The 16,756-nt window shown below is 41.9% G+C and overlaps 1 long non-coding RNA gene and 1 pseudogene across 1 annotated transcript; one reads left to right on the plus strand and one right to left on the minus strand.

Annotated features, from left to right (window-relative positions):
* The first annotated feature begins 930 nt into the window (after positions 1-930).
* On the plus strand, positions 931-16,549 carry LOC149127286 (uncharacterized). The gene is made up of 3 exons (XR_016231447.1): positions 931-1,053; positions 1,678-1,817; positions 15,978-16,549. It is a non-coding gene; the product is annotated as an uncharacterized LOC149127286 (long non-coding RNA).
* LOC100346366 (large ribosomal subunit protein uL15-like) lies at positions 3,532-4,390 on the minus strand (annotated as a pseudogene).
* Positions 16,550-16,756: the final 207 nt, after the last annotated feature.

Below are 16,756 nucleotides of genomic sequence, written 5' to 3' on the forward strand. Positions count from 1 at the left end.
GTGCTTTGGCCTTTGTTTTTATTCTGCTTCAGAAAGCTGCTCTGATGTCCTCTAATTCAAGTATTTCCCCCAAGAAATGGTTGCACTCAAATGTCTGCTTCCTCTTAATACGTTTATATATTTTACAGATGTGCTAATGTATAAGGACACATTTGATTTTCATAGACACAGGACGCCTATAGCAACCAGTATACTTTGGATAAGCAAATTGACCATTTTCTCTTGCCCTTAAAGAAACAAGGTGCCCAGAGGACTTTGGCGACAGAAGGCTGAAATGATTGGTATTACTCCGCAAGAGCATTAAAGAGAGCAGTGGGAAGCACACTCAAGCAATATGAAATGGTGGAGAACTAGCTTAGACCTTTTGGCAGGCTGCACTGTCGTCCTTTGGCGGCACAAGACCTGCTAATGCATATCAACAATGCCTGCTGCTCATTGCATCCAGGAGGCTTGTATTCTCAGTATCATTGCCAGGCTCAAAAGACAGTTGGTTTTCTTAAAATAGCTTATGGAAAGAAAGATTTTGCATAGTTATCAGCATCTTTATCAATACATTGCTTTCTTTATCTTTAGTGGGAACTAAGATGATCGAAAAAGAGAGCTTCTTCCTGCTCAGTATCACTTGATCATCTTCAGCTGCAATGGAAAATAATGATTTACACAGTTATCCTTTCAAGGACGGTTCAATGCGTGCCTCCATGTGCGGGGGATGGGGGTAAGTCCTGGAGATAACATGAGCCCAGTGGGTTAAGGATTCCAATGTTTACAGTTCAGTGAGTGAGACAGACAGTAATGAAATAATTACAAAAATATAACTTGTAACTCTGAGTGATATAGTTAACTAGGTAGTTAGTAGAAGTTTAGGTGAGTTTGACTCTTGTACACCTGCAAAGTAATGATTGCCTCTTTTAATGCCCACCTTCCCTCCCAGGTGCATGCTAAGACCACACCCCATTTGTATATCTGATAAGGATACCACCCCCTACCTCATAAAAGAAGCTGAGAGAGGGGGAGAGGTCTCTTTTTTCACTCCGGACCGGACCACACTTAGAGGTACTGTTCTCATTATTTTGGTCTCTTTTTATGGGCAACCCTCTTGTCCATTCATGATAGGTATTTCTCTGTGTGGGGTGACAGCCCCCACACACTTGAATATATGTTTAGTTCCTCACTGTAAAATAAATCCTGTTTCTGTTTGTGCATGTCACTAGTTTCTTCTTAGAGTTTTTAGCTGTGTGTGAGACAAGAACCTGGATTGGAAGTTAGTATGCCTGTGCCCATGTTGGTGGAAGTACTATCAAGGAGATGAGTGTAGCGCTATGGATGTTAGGTTAGATGTTTTAAAGAGAGTGATCCCGAAAAGGAGTGGGTGAGCATGAAGCTAGAGAGGATGAGGAAAGTGTGGGCAGGACTCTGACCCTGAGTTGGGGGGAGTGGTGCCTGAGGAGGAGGCACTGTACCAAGACAGAGGAGAGCTTTAGAAAAGGGTGGTGTGAAGATAAGCATCAGGTGTGAATGTTTTGGGGGCCATTAAGCAGTTCTGTCTTTATCTTAACCAGGAAGAGAAGCCATTCAGTTCAGTGGCTTAAAAAGGGAGGTGATTCTCTCTCTCTCTCTCTCTCTTTTTTTTTTTTTTTTTTACTTGTCCAACAGTCTTGTCTTGTCTTTTCTTTTAAGCAAGAAACAGAATGCAAGTATCAGGAGGTGATCTCTTTACACCTGTGCTTTGAAGAGATACTATTGGATAAAAGCTGGAGAATGACTTGGAAAGGTCAAAGTGCAAGAGGACAAGCCTCATGGAGAACCTTTGCATGAAGGTAGCACTTAATTTCTCAGAGAATAAAGCTATAAAAGATGTCAAGAAATTCAATTCAGTATTGTCCTTAGATCAGTGGATGCTGAAAACTTTCAGGACAAATGACTTCATAAAGTCTTCCAGAAGAGAAAAATCCACCATATCTCATGGGAACTGATACTGACATTTGACTTTATTACAGGAGAGCCCATTCTGTGTTTTAAAATGCCGTGTCTCTTATTAGATAACCTTCTCAACAATATTGAGAAGCAATTTGGCATCATAATTTCACTTTTACAGATGTGGGGTTTAAGAACTCAGGGACAGAGTCCTAATGACTTGTCTTAGGTGATGAAAAAATGGAGCAGTAATGCTGATTACTGACTTTCTTCTCTAGCTTTTAGTTCTCTGAATTGTCCAGGTGATTTTGCATTCAACAGAAATGTCTCAGAGCACTTAAAGTTGGATTGAAATCAAGTCTAATATTCTAGACTTGTTGGGCATTTTCCTAAGGTTACTCTAAGCATGAGGCTACATCTTTGATCTCAATTGTTTATATATCATGTACACATTTTTGCTTATTTCCCATGTACTTTGATCAGTTCACCTATGTTATTTATTAATCCTTGAAGACAGGTGTATACATAATAGTTTGACAAACTTACAAGGTTTCTCTGAATTCTCAGGCCTTCCCCATATGGGTTCAATAAAAGTAGTGTTTCTAATGTAGCATAACAGGTGGGATTTTCAAAGGGATTATGCATCTTTTTAAACATTAGATCATTGTATTTATTTTTTTAAGATTATTTTTATTTATTTGAAAGAGTTATAGAGAGAGAGAGAACCAGAGAGAGAAGTGTTAGGAAACTGGCACAGTTGTAGCCAGGTGGCCGAATGGCCCAGCTACCTGAGCCAGGCTCCACCCCCATCCTAATGGGATTTGCTGCTCCTGCTTCCCTACCCGTTCTCAGGCAGTTTTAAAAGGGCCTGTTCCTGCACATGTGTTCTCTTGGCCCTTCTCTCCTGCTCTCTTTCGGTTCCTCTCTCTAGCCTCCTTCTCTGGTCTCTTGGCTCTGCTCTCCTCTCTCTGCTCTGCTCTATCTTCTCTCCTTGCTAGCTCCTCTCCTCTCTGTTTCTCTCTTATACTCTCTCTCTTTTTCCTTCGCCACCCCTTCACTCCGGTCTGTAGGGTATTCCCCAATAAACCCTTTCCCTTACTCCGGTGTCCGGTGTGCTTTGCGATGGCTAACATTAAGATATAACAAGAAGTCTTCCATCCACTGGTTTACTCCCCAAATGGCTGTAATGGCCAGAGCTGAGCTGATCTAAAGCCAGGAGCTTCTTCTGGGTCTCCCATGTAGTGTAGGAACTCAAGCACTTGGGCCATCTTCTGCTTTCCCAGGCCATAGCAGAGAGCTGGATTGGAAGTGGAGCAGCCGGGATTCGAACTAGCGCCCATGTGGGAAGTTGGCACTGCAATCCAGGGCTTTCACCCACTGTGCCACAGTGCAAGCCCTAGGATGATGCATCTTAATCCCATGGAAAATGATGTATAAAGACTTCAGCCTCCTAATGCAAGCTATCTCCATTCTTCTTTCTAGGCAATAATAAGGGAAGTCTAGAAATTGTTTAAAAATTAAGTTATGGTACCAATAATATTCTTCCTTGAATGCTGAATTTATTTAACACCTCTTGTTTGACCTCTTGTTTGTGATTTTTTTTTAAAGTATTTGCTAGCATTTAATGAACCGTGGCTTCAAGCCACCAGGACACAGGCTCCCCCACGCCCTTAATCTTCTCCTCAGCTCTTCTGCTGAAGAATTTGGCCTTCACCATGACAGGCTGCTTTGGGAGCTTTCCCTTTCCCAGAACTTTGTAATAGCCTGACCACACCACATCAATGATGGGAGCAGCTCCAGTCTTGTTCTTGGCAGCATTTACCCATGTCTGCTCATTGACCAACGTCCACAGCTTATCAAGGCTGACAGTTGGGCAGAAGCTCTGGTTCCTCTTTTTTTTTTATTTTTTATTTATTTATTTTTTTGACAGGCAGAGTGGATAGTGAGAGAGAGAGACAGAGAGAAAGGTCTTCCTTTGCCGTTGGTTCACCCTCCAATGGCCGCCGCGGCCAGCGCGCTGCGGCCGGTGCACCGCGCTGATCCGATGGCAGGAGCCAGGTACTTATCCTGGTCTCCCATGGGGTGCAGGGCCCAATACTTGGGCCATCCTCCACTGCACTTCCTGGCCACAGCCTAGAGCTGGCCTGGAAGAGGGGCAACCGGGACAGAATCCGGCGCCCCGACCGGCACTAGAACCCGGTGTGCCAGCGCTGCAAGGCGGAGGATTAGCCTAGTGAGCCACGGCGCCAGCCATCTGGTTCCTCTTTAAGTGGTAATGCCTCATACCAACTTTCCCGAAGTAATCTGGGTGATATTTATCAAAGCTGATCCTGTGGTGATGCATGCCACCCGCATTACCTTGGCCTCCTGGGTGCTTCCGGTGCTTGCCGATGCGGCCGTGGCTGTGGCTCACGTGACCGCGCAGTTTCCGGGTCTTCCTCAGTCTGGATGGCATGTCGGCTGCCGAGACGAAAGAGCTTGTTTGTGATTATTGGCTTTCTATTACCTAAAATTTCCAAGAAGTTTTTTTTTTTTATTTTTCAAAGATTTTATTTATTTATTTGAAAGACAAAGTTGCAGAAAGAGAGAGACAGACAGGTCATCCATCCACTAGTTCACTCCCAAATGGCTGAAACAGCCAGAGCTGAGCCAATCCGAAGCCAGGAGCCAGGAGCTTCTTCCAGGTCTCCCACGTGGGTGCAGGGTCCCAAGCACTTGGGCCATCTTCTACTGCTTTCTCAGGAGCATTAACAGGGAGGTGGACTGAGAGAGGAGCAGCTGGGACATGAACTGGCACCCATACGGGATGACGGTGCCGCAGGTGGAGACTCAACCTAGAGTGCCACAGCGCCGGCTCTCCCCTGGAAGCTTTAAATCTGTGATTGTCTCTAAAATCCCTGGAGAGTGGAATGGGAGCATTTTCCTTCCAATACAGTCATACTTGTGTCCTAGAATCTGAATTCATGATTTTCCATTAGTTCTTTCTAAATTGCATTAGAGAAAATAGTTTGAATAATTTTACTATTCACAGGAAGATGTCAGAGAAGAAAATACTTCACATCATAAAAAGATATTATAGTAGTATTGAAGCTCATTTTTTAAATGCTTGCAAAGCCTCTAGCATTACATCTTGGTTATTCAACTATAATTATCTGGATAAATTCAGGCAAAAGCCATGTAATTGCTTTTAATTAAATATAGTTAAAAATGCAGCCTTGAAGTTTGTTGAAATTATATGTGTGTGTATATACATTTTATTGTAGAAATTTCTAATTTTATTAGTCAAAGTTTTTTGAACTCTTTGGATTCTGGCTGGTGCCGTGGCTCACTAGGCTAATCCTCCACCTGCGGTGTCGGTACCCTGGGTTCTTGTCCCAGTTGGGGTGCTGGATTCTGTCCTGGTTGCTCCTTTTCCAGTCCAGCTCTCTGTTGTGGCCCAGGAAGGCAGTGGAAGATGGCCCAAGTGCTTGGGCCCTGCACCTGCATGGGAGACCAGGAGGAAGCACCTGACTCCTGGCTTTGGATTGGCACAGTGCACCGGCCGTAGCAGCCATTTGGGGGGGTGAACCAACAGAAGGAGGACCTTTCTCTCTGTCTCTCTCTCTCACTGTCTAACTCTGCCTGTCAAAAAAAAAAGTCAGCAAATGTGATTGAAATATGGCAGACACCTTAACCAAGGGCTCAAGATTAAAATCTTGAAAGATGGTGAAATTTGGATGTTAACACTGTATTTCAGTGAGAAACTTCACAAAATTATAGACTTCCTAATGTTTACTGTCAGGGACAGAATCTTTATTTGATGTAGTTACTCATTATTTCTTGAGTGCCTCATAAGTATTCAAAGATAAGCAATTATTACTTAGTTGACATTTACTGAATCTCCACAGGCAAATCTAGTATACAAGGGTACTTCAAAAAACTCATGGAAAATACATATTATGAGAGAACTATGCAAGGATTCCAAAATTTTCTGCACCATTATCTTTTTTTAAAAGATTTATGTATTTATTTGAAAGTCAGAGTTACACAGAGACTGAAGGAGAGGAAGAGAGAGAGAAGTCTTCTATCCACTGGTTCACTCTCCAGAAGGCTGCAATGGCCAGAGCTGCGCCGATCTGAAGCTAGGAAGAGGAGCTTCCTCTGAGTCTTCCACATGGGTGCAGGGGCCCAGACTTGGGCCATATTCTGCTGCTTTCCCAGGACATAGCAGAGAGCTGGTTTAGAAGTGGAGCAGCTGAGACTTGAACCAGCACCCATATGTGATGCTGGCACTGCTGGCAGCGGCTTCCCCTGCTACACCACAGCGCTGGCCCCAACCATTATCTTTTAATTCCATTTTCCCATGAATACTTTGAAGTATTCTGATAGAACACACATGTCATTTAGGAAAGAGCTCTAGACAGAATACTTTACACTATTGGGACTACACTGGGCTCCAGAATTTTGTCTTAAAATATTTTGTGTCTTCATGGTCCAGGCATCTTTAAGATTTATAATAAATGAAATTTAACCCAAAGAATAAAATAAATGTCCTAGAATCCCAATTGATGTAAATCAATAATTGAATAAATAAAAATCGAGATGAGTATGAATACTTCTTACAGAAGAGTTCCAATTAGTAGAATCAGTACAAGGAAGGGGGTGAATGTTAACTCACCATTATAACACTACAGGATAGAGAAAAGAGCAAAGGCAAGACATTGGAGAAAAGATATTCTTTTCAAGAAATTGTACTGAAACAACTGGGTATCCTTTTCTAAAAAAGGGTGCTAATATAGGGCTCACACCTTTCACAAAAATGAACTCAAAATATATCATAACTGTGGGGAGCAACCCGGACTAGACTAAGTTACTGGAATTAGGACTTATTCTATGCATCTGCTCTCCCACAATATGGCGCTGGGAGAGAAGAAAGAGGCTTCTACACAGCTGCCTCCAGTTCAGCCAATAAACTGTAGGACTTGCTCCTGATTGGAGGAGAGCAGCGTACTCGGCGTGTGGGCAGCCGAGTTGGGATTGGCAGATGAGGACTATAAAGGAGGAGAGAGACGGCATGCACGAAGGAACATCTAAGGGGAACATCTATCTGAAGGAACACCTGTGCAGCCCCCGAGAGAGCCGGCCGGCGGTGTGCCGCTCCCCCGCGGAAGTGGGGAATGTGGCAGGGGGAACTGCCCTTCCACGGAGGTGGAAGGGACGGTAGCCAACCCAGGAAGAACCAGCAGCAAACCCGGGGAGGGCCGAGCAGACGAAAGAACAGCGCAGGGTCCTGTGTCGTTCCTCCACGAAGACGGGGAGCGACAATAACATTTACTAACACTCAGCTATTCAGTAAATCACTTTAGTTATCAGAGCTGTAAATTCCTTCTTTGTCAAATGGGGACAATGGTAGCTACTTTGCCTTGAAAGGTTCACATAGCATAAAATGGCAAAATGTTTGTAAAACACTGAGTCAGATCCTGGATATCTTGGATATATACTGATTTCTTAGTGTTTGAGAAAAGAACATGCCAAAACAAGCCAAAAATTCCAACCTGGCTCATGGATCTGAACATAAAGGATAAACTACAGTGTTCTAGAAGAAAATCTGGATGATATGGGATTTGGTGATGATTATTTAGAGATGATATCAAAAGCATGATTTATGAAAAATTGATAAATATATTAAAATTAATAACTATTGAAATTAAAATACCTGCTCTACAAAAGAAACTCAAGGGAATCCACAGATTGGGGGAACTATTTGCAAAAGACATATCTGATAAGGGGTTGTTATATCAAAAGCACAGAGAACTCTTAAAACCAAATAAGAAAGGAAATTGTTAAAAATGGACCAAGGACCTTAAAAACACCTGCCTAAAGAGGAGAGAGATAAGAAACATATGGAGAGATGCCCCTCTTGATTTTCATCAGGGAAATGCAAACCAAACAACAATGAGATAGCACAGGACACTAATTAGAAGTGTCAGAATACTGACAACAAATTCTAGCAAAGATGTAGGGCAACAGGACTTTCTCATCTGCTAGTGGGAATGCAAAGTGGTACAGCTACTTTGCAAGATAGTTTGGCAACTTCTTATTGTACTAAATGTTTTCTTACCATATGATATAACAGCTGCATTCCTTGATAATTAAAAAAAGTTAAAAATGTAAGTCCACACAAAGACATGGCTACAGATGTTTAGAGCAACTTTATTCATAATGGTAAAAATCAGAAACAACTAAGCTCGCCTTCAGGAGATGAATGTGAAAGTAAACCGTGGCATGCCCAGAAAGCTGAATATTGTTTTTCTTTATAAAGAAATGAGTGAGGTGGGCATTTGGCCTGGACATCAAGATGCCTGTTAGGACACCCTCATCCCACTTCTGAGTACTTGAGTTTGGTTCTTGGCTCCAGTTCCTGATCTTAGCTTCCTTCAGTAGAGTCCCTAGGATGTAGCAATGATAGATGGTTCATGTTACCAAAATGGGAAATCTTGAGTTCCAGGCATCTCATTTGCTTGATCAAGCCTCAGGGATTGTAAGCATTTGGGGAATGCACCATTGGGTGGGTGCTCAGTTTTTCTGTGTGTCAGTCTGTCTGACTTTCTGTGTCTCAAATAAATAAAATTTAAAATAAACATTAACGAGAAGACATAAAAAGACATGTTGAAACCTTAAATGCATATTACCAAATGAAGGCAGCCAGTCTGAAAAGGCTACACAGTATGAATCCAACTATATGGCTATTCTAGAAAAGACAATATTGTGCCAGCAGTTCAAAGGAATCAATGGATGCCTGAGTTTAGTGGGGAAGGGCCCATGAAGAGGTAGAACACATAGCATTCTTTGGGCAGCAGAACTACTTTTCATGATGCTATAGTGGTGGATACATGTCACTATACATTTGTCCAAACCCATAGAATATACACCAACAATGAGCCTAACATAAACTATTGACTTTAGGTGATGATAATGTGTCAATGTAAACTCATCAATAGTAACAAATAGACCAGTATGTGTGTGTGTATGTGTGTAGAGGTGGCGGACGGTTGTGTGTTATAGAGAGGCTATTCATGTGTGGGAGATGTTGTTTTATGGGATATCTCTGCACCTTCCTCCCAGCTTTACCCCTCAAAAATAGTCTTTTTTAAAAAAAAAAAAAAACATTTATTTATTTGAAAGGAAGAGGCAGAGACAGAGAGGTCTTCCATCTGCTGACTCACTCCCAGATGGCTGCAACGGCCAGATCTGGGCTGATCAGAAGCCAGGTGCCAGGAGATTCCTCCTGGTTTCCCACACTGGTGCAGGGGTCCAAGGACTTGGGCCATCTTCCTCTGCTTTCCCAGGCCATAATGGAGAGCTGGATTAGAAGCAGAGCAACCAGGATAGAAACTGGCACCCATTTGGGATGCTGGCACTATAGCCGGCAGCTTTACCAGCTATGCCACAGTGCTGGCCCCCCAAAATTTCTTTCAAAACAAGTAACTTTGTAGTAGAAAAACCTAGCAGACACCATGTTAACCACAGGCTCAACACATGATGACATCCTACATCCATCACCCTGACATGGCTGTGCTGATTCCTGATAAAAATGCAAAACTTACCCCTATCATAAGCAAACATGAGACAAATAAAAACTGAGCCATATTCTACCCATTAGCTAAATTAGGTAGTAGTTTAGTTCTACAAACAAATTTCATAGTAGCGAAAGACAGGAAGTGTAACAGATTGGAAGGGACTATGGAGACATGTGAGCTAAATGCATTTTGGGATTCTAGATTAGATCCTAGAACAGAAAAAGGACTTTAGTGGGAGACTCTGAGCAAAGACTGTAGTTTTGTTAACAGTGTTGAGCCAGTGTTAATTTCCTGGCTTTTTCCACTGTACTGTGGTTATGCCACATTGGGGAAGCTGAATGAAGGGTATATGGGAATATCTGTACTGTTTTTGTAACTCTTCTGTAAACCTAAAAATTATTTCAGACTAAAAGGTTTTTAAAACACAATTAAAACAGAAACTAAAACTATGAAATGAGCACTCTCTTCACGATGGTACAAATACCCAAAGTGGGGAAATCTAGGTAGAGGAAACTTTCCAGTGTTCTATTCCATCCGCACTACTTGAAGTATGTTCCATAAATACTGGATTTTAGAAACATGGTGATGGCACACTGTAGCTGGTTGTAAAGATAGCAGAATGCTCTCTTAATTTCCACCTGTATCTCAGTGTTTTACTGCCTACAGACCAATTTCCACATTTTCCCTGGGGCAGAACGAATCTTCAGAGCAGGGTGCATTTGAGAATTCGTGACAGTCTCAGGACCTATCACACCACTAGCTTCTTCTCCAAGTCACAGCCCACAAATTGCTTTTTTTGCAAACAGTCATTTGTTGGTAATACGTCTTGCTCTGTGGGTACTGCTTACAGCAAAGTACAATATTAAGTCCTTTTGTTGTTGTTGTTGTTATTGGAATTGACTTGTGTGATCTGTAAAACCCAATTGCTCCTGTTCTTTTGGCCTGAATATCTTATGTGAGATGATGGCAAAGCAATTCTAGAATCTCTTGTATGTCTTAAGGATCATTTGTGGGAGAAGAATGATGAGAGGGGCCTAGAATCTTTCTCTTTATGGTTTGTAATTCTGCCCTGTGATGCTAATTTGATTACTTTCTGTGCATACACACACATATAGTATACTCAATAATATCCCTAACAGTATAATGCATATATTATTCATAAACTGATATAATCTGGGGAATTATAACATAGTATAACTAATAATGCAATATAATTCTGGAAACAGATATTTAGTAGCATGTTTTTTATGAAGAACTTTGAACTTAGTGTTCATAATTGTCAAATCCAAAAATTCATCTTCCACTCTGGAAAATGCTTGGAAGGCAACTCTACCTTTGTGTTTACATTTTAGTCTTCTTAGACTGAAGCATTGGAAAGTTTTTCTTTTTAAATCTTTGTAAAGAGGCCGGCGCCGTGGCTCACTAGGCTAATCCTCCGCCTAGCGGCGCCGGCACACCGGGTTCTAGTCCCGGTCGGGGCGCCGGATTCTGTCCCGGTTGCCCCTCTTCCAGGCCAGCTCTCTGCTGTGGCCAGGGAGTGCAGTGGAGGATGGCCCAGGTGCTTGGGCTCTGCACCCCATGGGAGACCAGGAAAAGCACCCGGCTCCTGGCTCCTGCCATTGGATCAGCGCGGTGCGCCGGCCGCAGCGCGCCGGCCGCGGCGGCCATTGGAGGGTGAACCAACGGCAAAGGAAGACCTTTCTCTCTGTCTCTCTCTCTCACTGTCCACTCTGCCTGTCAAAAAAAAAAAAAAAAAAAAAAAAAAAAAAAATCTTTGTAAAGCCTAGTGTTCTTCAATTTGATAAATGAGAACAGAATGTGTTTGGGTTATCTTATTTTGCTCTAGTATTTTGTTTTATTCATAATTTTCATTGTGATTGGATCAAAGATAATTTATTAAGGATATTTTTAAATACAATTTTGGAGGTTTTTCTTCTGCTGAAATTTCCAAAGAAACAAAGTTGACATCTTGCTTTTAACTCCTCTTCTCAAAATATGAGGAATTCCAAAGTGACTTTTTTTTCTTAAGATACTCAAGGCCCAAATGTAACTAAATAACCAAAAGTTAAGTGCAGCTCTCAAAAGTTATTTTTATTATTATAAGTACAGTACATTAGGTAATTCTGAAAGTTTAGAATTATGATGTAATCTAATCTCAATTATTCTGTTTTGCATTACTTATTTTTTTTTAAAAAAATCCTGGGTTAAGAATATATTTGTAATAATATGCATTACTGCTTCAGCAATTAACACAGAACTTAGTGGTTTAAAACGTATCATCCTCAAGTTTCTGTGGGTCGATAAATTGTTTTATTTTAGCAATTCTGGATGTGTTGTGGGGCGCACAGATTAAAAACACAGTGAGACTTTTATGGTCAAATTAGGAGTCTTTATAAGCAGCTGGCTACTGCCCTCTCACAGAGCAAGTCTGGGGAAGACAGCCCGGGGTTGCAGTGGCAGGGGGTTTTAAAGGCAGAAACTACATTTTGGTGGCCTTGGCCATTATCAAGCAAGCAAGCAGAAATACAAAAGCCTGAAATATGTCGGTTACAGCTGGAGGAGCAGGCTGATATCTGTAACTTGTTTCTCTCAAAGGAACAGTCCCTGTTCTGAAACAACCATCCAAGATAACCTATAACCACTTGGACAGGCTATGTCCCATGGGAAAAAGCCTTAAAGCCACCCTGTCACAGATGGAGTTTCTCTGAGGTTGCAGTCCAGACATGGGTTAAAGCTTCAGTCATCTGGAACCAGGATTGGGGATGGGGGATCTGGGCTCCTTTTAGCTCATACAGTGACTAGCGTATGGGTACTGGCTGTTGGCCTCCCTACATGAGCTTTTCTGGGGGCAGATTAAGCATATTTTCAACTTGGTGGCTAGCTTCCTCTAGAAAAAGTAAACCAATAGAGAGAAACCTGGGAGACTTGTTGACTATTTTAATACAGCACTAGAAATTTCACACCATTCAAAATGTTGTTTACAGAAGTCCATCCTATTCAGTTTTGGAAGGTGCCATTCAGAAGGTCTGAATACCAGGAGATGGGGGTCATTAGATCCTAAGGCTGGTTCTGGTAATAGTCCTCCTGTTGGGAGCAAACTTCTGCATTTTCTCTTCTCATGCATATTAACTGCCAATGTATTTTCCTACTGATTTGGTGTTTTAAAAGTTAGTAATTATTCTTGTACATTAAGTACATTAAGTGCATACAATGATAGCAACATTTCACTCTTGCTATAATAAATACATCTTAGCATATAAACATGTTTCATTTCAGACTATATCTTAAAATTACTAATATTTGAAAGGAATAATCCAGTCAATAACAATAAATCCAAATGACTTGTCTCATTCATATTACTGAGAATGTAATTCTGTTTAGGTGGGGTAGTAGCATACATGATGACATCATAATTGATCACACACTGGTTTAGAGGTTGTGCAATGGCATTCACATTGTAGGTACTTGTGACTCTTCATCTTCCAGGGGTTGAGTCTGTGGAACAGATCTGGGTCAAACAATGAGGTCAAACTTTAGGACAGCTCTGTTATAAGAGGGAAGAGCGGAGTGATAAGGCTTTATTGGGAACAGGGCATCTGTCAGAATGGAAGGGACAGAGAGCGCTCAGTCAATCGGACTGGGGGAGAGCAAGGTTACTTGGTTGAATGGAGAGAATACACCTGGGCAGGCCAGGCGGGCGGCTCAGCTGAGAGGCAGAGGGCTGAGCACGCAGTCTGTTTGGACTCCCTAGGTTTTTAAGGGAGGCCGTTTACCCACCTCCCCCTCTCCTCCAGGACAAAGGATGGAGAGCCCTGGCAGAAGGGTTTGTTGGGTGAAAAATAGCAAATTCCTCCTCAGGTTTGCTGGTGCCACTAGAGCAGAGGGGCTTCCCTTATGGCATCTGTGAAGGTTTTATTTATTGCCCCATGTCATCAGGTCAGGTAGCCCGCCCAGTTGGTCCTGAGGAGAGAGACTTCTCCTGGGAGCTCTCCTTGGGGGCAGGGCTGGGAGCACCTGGGAGGTTATCAGGGTCTGGGCAGGACTTGGACATCCAAGCTGCTGGGCTCCTGGAGCTTCTGCAGTAGGCACTGGTCTTCGGGCTTGTCTCATACACGCATAGGCTCAGTTTCTGACTTCCTACCTAACAGTTCTACACATGATGCCTTTGGTAGATTCTGGTATGATGCTACATTTTCATCTCACTGATGAATTAGCGCTAAACTTGCAGGAACTGCAGCTGTCTTGGGGATCATTCTGGATGTTTGGGTTCCCCTTTGTTTTCTTCTCACCCCAACTTTGCTCTTTGCCGGAAGGTATGAGTTCTGGAAGTTCAAAGCCTGATTATAAATGGCTTTTAATGTTTGTTTAACAGAAAGATCAGTGTCATTTTAAAATTTCATGCTAGAGATTTATCTCTTGGGCATCAAAGGAAATATGCTTCTACTAAGAGTTTGACAAATTCTTTTGTGAACCCTTCCACCCCTGTCTGTCTCTCAAACATGTAACCCCAGTGACTTTAACTTGGTCCAGGCTATCAGAAAAGGTACAGATGCTATGCATTCCCTTCCAGTGTATTTCCTATTTTAATTCATCTTCAACAAGACTGCTGCCTCCTTTTACAGTTATAAAATAAGGCATATATTCTTGGATACTAATTAGGGAGCAAGTTTGAAGAAAAGCAGCAGTACTCATCATAGCTCTTTCAATAAAAGAGCCTAGCACACTTAAGTAACAAGGCTCAAAATTTACTTGCACCACCATCAAATGTACAAATAAAATGAAGCTTGTTTATTTCCTCTAATAGATCAGATTTTCTTTCAAATGGTTACTTCACTGGGTAATATGGAGGAAAAAAATTCTATGCACTTGGTAATTTGCAGGGTCATAGTCTTTTCAAGTTGAAATAACCTCCTTATGTTGGTTCAGTATCCTGGAGATAAATTGTTAGTATTTTATATTTCAACTCAACCTCTGTAATCCTCTTCAAGATGGTAATGTGGTTTGTTGAGGGTTAGTTTTATGATCTTGAAGTTTCAAGGTCAAGATGCCAGTGAGATTTGGGAAATGAGTCATGGATCTGCATTCATTCTGAACCTCCTCTGGTCTCTACTAGACAAATCTCACCTCCTCAACAAAATTGTGACGCCTGAGACAGTTCTGTCTGATGGTTTAGGAGATCATGCTGGTACCCGCCATGAGTGGCCATGTGTTAAGAACATTTGTCTGGTATTGAAGCTTCTCTACATTGCAGCTTTCTTGTCCACTGAATAACATTTATAGCAATTTTTTGAAACTTTCTCAATTTTAATTGTCAGCAATGTTACTTCACGCTAAGTAGGTATCGTTAAAGAAGCCACTGAACACAAGTTTCTGTTTTCCCTTAAAGTATTAGGATACAGGCATAAATGTTTCTGAAGCTTTTTGGAAAGCAAAGGTTTTTAGTTGTTTTAATGAGGTTCTAGTTTTCAAATGCCTACACAGTTCTGCTAGATTAAAACATTGGTTGTATATAAGTTCCTATGATTATCAAACATCTGTATGTCATCTGATTGTTGGGGCCCTGTAACAGTCAGGATTCAATGTGAGAAGCAGATCATCTAGAGAGAGAGATGAAGACAGCTGTTGCAGGGAACTGGCTTATGCAACAGTGAGGGCTGGCTGGGCAAGTCTGGAATCTGCCGGGCTGGCTGTCAGGAAGGGCAGGTTGCAACATAGAAGCTTTTAGCCACAGGCAGATTCTCCTTTTTATCAAGGAAGCCTCTTAAGGCCTTCCACCTGATGGAATCAGGCCCTCTCAGATAACCTAGGACAATGCCCTTTTCTTAAGGTTAATTGATTATGGACCTTAATCTCATAGATGAAATATCTGTATAGCAACATCTAGATTAGCCTTTGATTGAAGAACGGAGGATTTAGCCTAGCCAAGCTGACTTAGCAAATGATCATCAAAGGTCCTACAATGTTTGTCCCTGGAATTTCTCAATGTTGCTCATGATATAATTTTCGGTTATTTGTCCCTCTGATCATAATGGATTTACTGTGGATATCTACTTGATATTTTTGGATTTTTAAGTAATTGATTCTGACTTACAAGAATGACTCATTATAGTCAGTATATTTTGAATATAGGAAATTCATGTTCACCATCTAATTCATTTTCATGAAATCATACATGATGGTGTTAATTACTGTTAGATTTTGTTTGCTAGTTCAGACTTTATATTTCATCAGAAACTTCCAAAGAGAAATCTTCTCTTGATTTAAAGTATAACCAAGAGACTTTGACATATGTTCCAATAGTTTTTAGAGTGTCATGAACAAGTTATTTATTGCTGAATTCCTTCAGTAGTCTCCTGGCAAGCTCTTTGCTGAAGCTATAATTTTTAGAAAAACATTCATATGAATTTGGTCCGTGCTATAGTGAATGTATAATTTCTGTATTGAGTTTACTTATTTTGTTTTTCACTGACTCACCACAATTAAAATAATATTTGCTTTTGTTAGGTAGGAAGTCAGAAACTGAGCCTATGCGTGTATGAGACAAGCCCGAAGACCAGTGCCTACTGCAGAAGCTCCAGGAGCCCAGCAGCTTGGATGTCCAAGTCCTGCCCAGACCCTGATAACCTCCCAAGTGCTCCCAGCCCTGCCCCCAAGGAGAGCTCCCAGGAGAAGTCTCTCTCCTCAGGACCAACTGGGCGGGCTACCTGACCTGATGACATGGGGCAATAAATAAAACCTTCACAGATGCCATAAGGGAAGCCCCTCTGCTCTAGTGGCACCAGCAAATCTGGGGAGGAATTTGCTATTTTTCACCCAACAAACCCTTCTGCCAGGGCTCTCCATCCTTTGTCCTGGAGGAGAGGGGGAGGTGGGTAAACGGCCTCCCTTAAAACCTAGGGAGTCCAAACAGACTGCGTGCTCAGCCCTCTGCCTCTCAGCTGAGCCGCCCACCTGGCCTGCCCAGGTGTATTCTCTCCATTCAACCAGGTAACCTTGCTCTCCCCCAGTCCGATTGACTGGCACACTCTCTCTGTCCTGATGGATGCCCTGTTCCCAATAAAGCCTTATCACTCCGCTCCCTGTCTCACACCTGAATTCTTTCTTGCATGAAGACAAGAACCCCATGGCTTCCATGGCCTTTACTCTGGTGACATTTCGTTTTAATGTATCGTAGTAATGTCACCATATCATTAGGATATATATGAAAAACTAAGAATTTTTAGTTATGAAATATCATTGCTAAAGATAAGTATTACTTATAACTTCTAAAGGAATTTAATAAT

This window comes from Oryctolagus cuniculus, chromosome 3 (assembly GCF_051225735.1).
Source record: "Oryctolagus cuniculus isolate XC-2025 breed Fujian yellow rabbit chromosome 3, ASM5122573v1, whole genome shotgun sequence".
Lineage (NCBI taxonomy): Eukaryota > Metazoa > Chordata > Mammalia > Lagomorpha > Leporidae > Oryctolagus > Oryctolagus cuniculus.